The sequence below is a fragment of the Parasteatoda tepidariorum genome, chromosome 8 (assembly GCF_043381705.1).
Source record: "Parasteatoda tepidariorum isolate YZ-2023 chromosome 8, CAS_Ptep_4.0, whole genome shotgun sequence".
In the NCBI taxonomy this organism is placed as follows: Eukaryota; Metazoa; Arthropoda; class Arachnida; order Araneae; family Theridiidae; genus Parasteatoda; species Parasteatoda tepidariorum.
Window position 1 is genome coordinate 26,034,356 of NC_092211.1, and position 7,853 is coordinate 26,042,208.

Here is a 7,853-nt window from a genome sequence, read left to right on the forward strand (position 1 = left end):
AAGAAAAAAGCTAGACTAGACAAATATGTACAACTATAAAACCTGGTTCGTAAAAATTTTGGCTCGTGGTCAAACAACGTTAAATTTTTTAAAAAAAATCAATATCTAGCTGTTAGCCAAATCAATTACAGTTTTCAATTCTTTTTTCAATAAAAGAATAAAAAATTTTAGTTCGAAATTTAATTATCCAAAACTAGAGCTAGACTAATATTGCCTTCCATAAATTTTTTTTATATATTTTATACTATTTCTACCCAATTTTTTAACATTTGAATCTGTTACATATTTATAAAAGTAAGTTTTTTTTAAAGAAAGTGTTTTACCTTTAAAAATAAGTTATTTCAATACATTTGTGCGTGCACAGTGAAAAAATTACTCAATTACGGTACGGAACCCTGAGTTCCGGTACTGTTTGCTATTAAATCCACTTTTTTCATAGTAAACAGACAATTATCTGATATACCATAATTTGTACGTATATTAACTGTAAAAATCACTAAATTGCTGTAATTTAATAAATAATACTGTAAAGATTACGGTATAGCATTTAACGGTAAAAATAGATTTTAAGAGAAGTGGATTTTATAGATGCTGCACTCTGGGTGCCAGTACTTTTTACCATATTTTTGTCCGGAATTGTTTACAGCGTGAATGTACAATTGATCAATATAGTTAAAATTCCTCGAAAACCATGTAGATGATATTGAACACCCTATAAATTTATTTATCTGATCACGATTGCAATAAACTTTTTTAAATAAAATTCATTACCATAAAGCATAATAAAATGTACTAGTTAAGTATATATTATGATATATGGTCAAAAGCATTTGCAGAATTATAGAGAACATTGGACGAATTTATATACAAAATAAAAAATAACTGCCTCAAGGAGTTTTTATCAAAACCAAGTCTCGTTAATAAACCAAACACAAAAGAAATAATGCCTCTCTTTCTCCTTTAAAAAAAATGCTAAAAAAATATACAAACAAAAAAATTTGCATACAATTTTTATCTATTTCCTCGTTATCTCATGAGATTTCCTTGTAGTAGTTTTAATTACATTGAAACAGCATTAGAAACTTAAAAGGAACAAATTTCAAAGCGAATTGGAAAATGGCAAAAGTTAAGAAAATGCAAATTAATTATTCCAACCAATTTACAGATAAAGAAGAGCAATTTAAATAAATTAATTCACCCACTCGTCTAGGGTAAAGTAGTGGATCTTAACTTATCAACGCTAATGAGCTCCAAAAGAAGCAAAATAACAATAGCATCGGGTAGAAGAAATGGGGGTAAAAAGGGAAAAAGACAACACCGCGTATGTATTTTTTCCCTAGACATTGATGGCAAGGGAATAATTTTTTCTGTTTAATACAAGCTTTTTTTCCCAATTACCACGCATTTTTAAGGAATTAACATGATCATTTCAGAGACAAATTAAGTTTACGTTAATTTTGCAACAATTCTACTTTGTTAGAATTTCTTCATTGTCCTCAAATGCTTTAAATGCATTCCAAAAAAATTTTTTAAAAATATAACTGTTAATTGTTTGATGTAACAAAAAAAACGGTTCATTTTAAGCAGATGAGACCAATTAGTACTAAAAAAAATCCAGCTTTTATTTCTTTTAAGCATTATCTAGAATCAAAACCGCACCGGGTATCAAATTCAGTGATGTTTAATAATCCAATTTATCACTCTGTTCTCAGTTTTTTTTTCTGTGCCGTGATTTTTTACAACATATTGCAATTAGCTATCGTCAAAAGCATTATTTAATGCAGTTTCTTGTCATGTTGAAGTATAGGCAACTTCTCAAATAGCATTTCGTAGAAAAATATTTAAGAATATTTTTCAAATTTTGAAATAATTTCAAAATATTGTTGCAAAACATATTAAGTATTATAAAAATTATTGTAGTTATTGTATGTGTTTATTTACCTCGCAATAGAGCTGCCCAATGGCAACGGTCTGGAAAACATCCCGGTGGATAATCCGAAGATATGCCACCTCAATTTTGATCCTCTGTGTAGGGGATGGCTCCCCGCTTTGGTAGCTCAACGACCCGCTCACGAAATCGAGCATTTTACTGTAGTACAGTTTAGCGAGGACTGATACCGCCCACCCTCTGTCCCTTCGTAGCCTGATCAAAGTGGTCATTCTCCGCCCACTAATCGCAACCAGTGATGCTTGACTTCGGAGCACTTCTGGGAACAATTATTACGTTACTATAACAATTATTACGTTACTATAACAATTATTACGCTACTATAACAATTATTACGTAACTATAACAATTATTACGTTACTATAATAATTATTACGTTACTATAACAATTATTACGTTACTATAACAATTATTACGTTACTATAGCAATTATTACGTTACTATAATAATTATTACATTAAATATATAGAGGGTTTTTGACGTAGTTTTATTAAGGAGATTTCATTCCAGCATCAATTAAAGTCTTATGTGAATGAAAACCGAAATTAGGTTTTATCTCAAATCCTGATTGTGATAAGAAATATCATATTTTCATTATTTAAAAGACACAGGATTTTTTTGTCCTGGTGACAAGAATTCAAATCAAAAAGCATGCAAAAGCATGCATGCTTTAATTCTTAACTTTAGGAATAGATTTTTTTTTAAATTTTAAAAATCTCCCGCAGTGTACAGATTTAAAATCAAGCAATGACGTGTCTACAAGTCAATTGCGGGGTAAATCGTCATATAAAAAAATAGAGCGTGGAGTCCCTCCGCGAGGAAAAAGTTAAACTTCGTAACCTGCGACGTTAATTGTAGAAGAATCAGCAGTCTTAGAAGGAACACTAGTTCTATTCAACGACTCTTTTCCGTGGTCTGTAATAACGGTAATATTGTGCATTTTTCCCTAGTGAACCTCTTGAACCAGTGGAAGTGCTTGTGATTGCCTCATCGTCTCGCCATGGAAAATGTATTTGTATTAATAATGTATGTGAATGCGTCATAATGTAATTTCAAAAGAGAAAACCTTACAATCAATTGATATTCACAAGAGACGTACCTTGACATAACCTTAAATCCGTCGCATTGTCCGTGGGATTATTTTCACTCATATTTTACAATTGTTATCCACTAAATTTGAAAATAAAAAATACTATCCTATTAAATTATATGTGTATCAAATCAAACTAAAAAAATATTTATAGAAAAACAATACTTTTATGACTTTTATTATTTTTATGCTAGTGAGAACCAAGACAATATGGAAATGAATGAGGGAAAACTGGATCCTACCACGTGATTTCCCGGTCAATAAAAATGTAGCGTTAAACGTTAACGCAACCTTGTTCAATAAATTTTACAAAACAACGAGTAAAAATGAAATGAAATTTTTACAATTAGTTGCTGAAATATTTTTTAAAATGTTTTTGAAACTTGTAGAAAAATAATAAAATGGATTAGATAAAATATAAGAAAAATACACACAGAGAAAAGAATGGCCGAAACTACCAGAATATAAAATTTACAGTGATTCTGTCTCTATGGTAGCACCAAAAAGTTCGGCAATTTTTACCGAAGTGGTTTAGTCATGATTTTAATAAAATTAATAATAAAATACGATTGTATAATAAGTGATAAAATTTGGTAAATGTGGATAAAACTTGATGAATGTTATAACATTTCGAAATTTTATCATGATACCATAGAGCGTGGCATAAAAACTATTTATTCGGTTAAATTTATTTTTCAGTTTTGTATTTTTTACTAAATGCGTGGTAGTAGAATTTTAATTTTGAAAACCACTAGGTAGTAAGAACTATAACTTTGAATTTCCGGTAAACCATTACCATATGAGCGGAAAATTTACTAAATAAATGGTTTAAATACCATTATATTTTTGGCTTATTTACCAAAAATGGGTTTATTTTTTCACCAGAAATGCCACGTGAAATGTCAAAACTCATAGTATGATAGTTTTCCCAGATTATTTTTCCAAGTATGATTCGAAAGAGAGGAAGACAGAGTTTCGAATCGAATGCTTCGTATTCTTGGATTCAATTCAAGCATATCTAGAGCTTTGCCTCGTATAGTAAAGAGTCAGTATTGATCTTGCCAATTGCTTGCCCGATTCCCCCGCAAATCAACGCTAAGAGGTCCAAGTCTCTTCTAACGTATATTTTATAACCGTCGTGGAACGTTGAATTTTGAGTTTTCCGCAGCCTCGTAATTCTGAACTCAATTCAGAAGACAAGGGAACTCTTGATTCAAGTATTGTTATAAATTTGCTTTCGTGAGGACTTTTTATGAAACTAACCCAAATTCACGTTACATGGTGAGGAAAACCACGAAAACCTTCTACGGTAAACTTGACGGAACGTTGAATTTTGAGTTTACGACTACCAAAGTTCAACTCCGCTGCCTCGTAATTTTGAACTCAATTCAGAAGACAAGGGAACTCTTGAGTCAAGTATTGTTAAAAATTTGCCTTCGTAAGGATTTTTGATTAAACTAACCCGAATGCGCGTTACAGGGTGAGGAAAACCACGAAAGCCTTCTACGGTAAACTTGACAGCAAGGGGATTCGAACCCCTGATCTTTCTTCCATTAATGATATTCTACGTCAGCTCTGTCGTCGGTGTGAGCTGGGTGCCGAATTCGTATCTACCAACCGTCGCTGCTTTTCGAACCCGGGGCACCTCATTGAGAGGCATGTGCTCTACCCCCTGAGCCACCATGGCTCGATTATGCATATAATTGGTTTCGGGCTGCGTCCTACCACGCAATATAAAGTGCTTAGTTTTATTGACAACATAAACTAAACATACCGCCTTGTAATATTTGTATTGCATTTTATTGAGATAATTGGTAAATTTTTATATTATGCGACAAGTATTCACATCCTACACACTGCAATACTTAGTACTGATATTTAGCACACTGCCTGATATTTAGTACGATGTATATGCACATAAAATGTTCTAAACTGATGAAACAAAAAACTACGCACAAAAATTACGAAATTAAATTTTAAGCATATAGTTCCGACGCTTAATCTAACACTCAAGTGCTTAGTTTTATTGACAACATAAACTAAACATACCGCCTTGTAATATTTGTATTGCATTTTATTGAGATAATTGGTAAATTTTTATATTATGCGACAAGTATTCACATCCTACACACTGCAATATTTAGTACTGATATTTAGCACACTGCCTGATATTTAGTACGATGTATATGCACATAAAATGTTCTAAACTGATGAAACAAAAAACTACGCACAAAAATTACGAAATTAAATTTTAAGCATATAGTTCCGACGCTTAATCTAACACTCAAACGCTTTCTTATTCTTTAAAAAGCATTCAATTCTATTCCAAAACTTTAATGTATCACATTTTAAGATTAAAAGAAAGTAGCACCTGTGCTAATAAAAGAAACTCAAGAAAAAAAGGATGTCAAAAAAAAATTTTTTTTTGTAAGGAAAACTAAGAATTATTCCTCACGTGTTCCTTTTTATATTTGCAATTTACTTTATACGAACTACTTAAATTAAAATTAGTTTTTTCTTAATTATTTTTTTCTACTTAGCTAGAAATAGAAATTCCTCTCAGAGTTAAAGAACGTACATCAATTAAGTAAAACAAGTATTTATCTTTTCCAGGAAACACATTTGATAGTTTCTTTCATTTAAAAAAAATACTTTTTAAATAATTGTTCACAAAGTAAACTTGCAAAAATCAAGGACTATATTTTTTGTCGATATTTGTTACTAACCATTGCAACTGTTACCATCAAAGTATTGAAATCATTCTATAAATATTATCGCCATAAGGTTTTATAAAGTTCGTTTTATTTTTTTCAAGTATTTACCTAAGAAAAAATTTTAATATTATTTTCTTTCATTGCCCACAATGTAAAATTCCAAGAATCGAAAATAAAATTTGTACTTTATAATAGTTGATAAATATTGTAAAAATTCAACACAAATATTGAAAGCATTTATAAGTTTAGCAATTATTTATTTCTCTTCTAAAAATATTTAATATTTACTTTTATTTGTAAAAAAAGAATATCTAAGGTATAATTGTACTTGACTATTAAGGCTCAAAAAGTTAACATTTTTTAAAAAAATAAACCGTTTAATTTTTTTTTTGTTTGAAGAATATCTTTTAATAATTGTAGACATTATTAAATTTTAAAAAAATCGAAGATATTTCTTTTACATTTTTAATTCCTAAATAATGTAACAATTAACACCATAGTTATTGAGAAAATTCTTAAAATATTATCACTATATTTGTAAACATTTTTAGCGGAAAAAGGGACTTTTGAAATAAAAACTAAAAAGTTCCTAATGATGTTGTACCTTATGTTGTTAACTTAATAATGATGAACGGATGGATAAACTAGAAAATAAGACATTTTTATCACTGATGTCCAGAAATACTCTAAGGACTAAAGTGAAGATCTAGAAGAAGAAGGAACAAAGGTAATAATATTTTTCCTTTTTCTTTTTCCCTTTGGGGATTTTCTTATAAACGATTTACTTCTTTGCCTTACTTAGAAAAATAAAGATGCTTTTTAAGCTATATTAACATCAAACATTTATAGAATAAGATTACAAATTTTTTTTTTCTTGAAGAACCAATTAATATTTTCTTTTTTTTCTTTTATTTTAAGCCAATCAGGGCTTTATTTATCTCAACCTTTATTTATCTTTCAAATAATTGCAGGCAACGTTAATATTCTCAAAATCGAAAATATTTTTTTCATTTTTGTTCCCAAATACTGTAACGGTTAGCAACATAGTTTTTGAAGAATTCCTGAAATATTATCACTATATTTGTAAAAAAAAATTTCATTTTTTTTAAAACATTTTTTTAAAAAAGTTTTTTTTTGAAAAACTAACTTTATTAACTTAACTTAACTAACTTAACTTGACTAACTTAGCTTAACTAACTTAACTTAACTTAACTAACTTAACTTAACTAACTTAACTAACTTAACTAACTTAACTTAACTAACTTAACTTAACTAACTTAACTTAACTAACTTTACCTAACTAACTTAACTTAACTAACTTAACTTAACTAACTTAAAAAATAAAAAGTTCCTAATGATATTGCACACTTAAAATTTTCATTCTGAAATTACGGTAAAATAACCAGCAACAGTATGTCTCACGAATTCACGGTAAGGCTTACGGTAAAGAGCATTTTTTACCTTTACGGTTGAAACCGTGAGCAACTAGTATGGTTAAAGAACCATGAATACAAAAACTATATATTTTTGTTACAACTAGCATGATTTCAAAACCGTAGAAAAGAAATTTAACTGGACATTGGAGTTAGGCGTTTTATTAGAGAATGGGCATTGAAGTTAAGTTGTGCTTGAGTTTTGTTTTGTCAAATGAACCATGGAATGTGGTTTAATTAGTTTATTTGACTATTTCACTTAGCGAAAGACAAGGCTTTAAGCAGCTTTATAATGCTGTCATCTATGCGTGAATGCGAATATCGTATTCAAATGGACCACGATCATTGATTGGGAAATACAGGACACTAGAAACTCTTCCTCTGTTGAAGGGAAAGGGAGAAAATATTGTGGTGTCAACGCCGGGACTCGAACTCCGTTCCGTCGGTCAGGAAATTAGCAGATTATCCTTCTCGGCTACTGCGTGTACCAAGCTGCAGAAATCTAAACTGCTTCATTAAGTGGGTATAGTTGGTACCATAAAATTCTAGTTGTTTAACCGTATTAGATTAAAGCAAAATATTAGCGGTTTTCCCACAATTAACAACTTGAACACCATCTAATATATCTGTTAAATGTCATGTATCTAAATGTGTTGCGTCGCCATGTA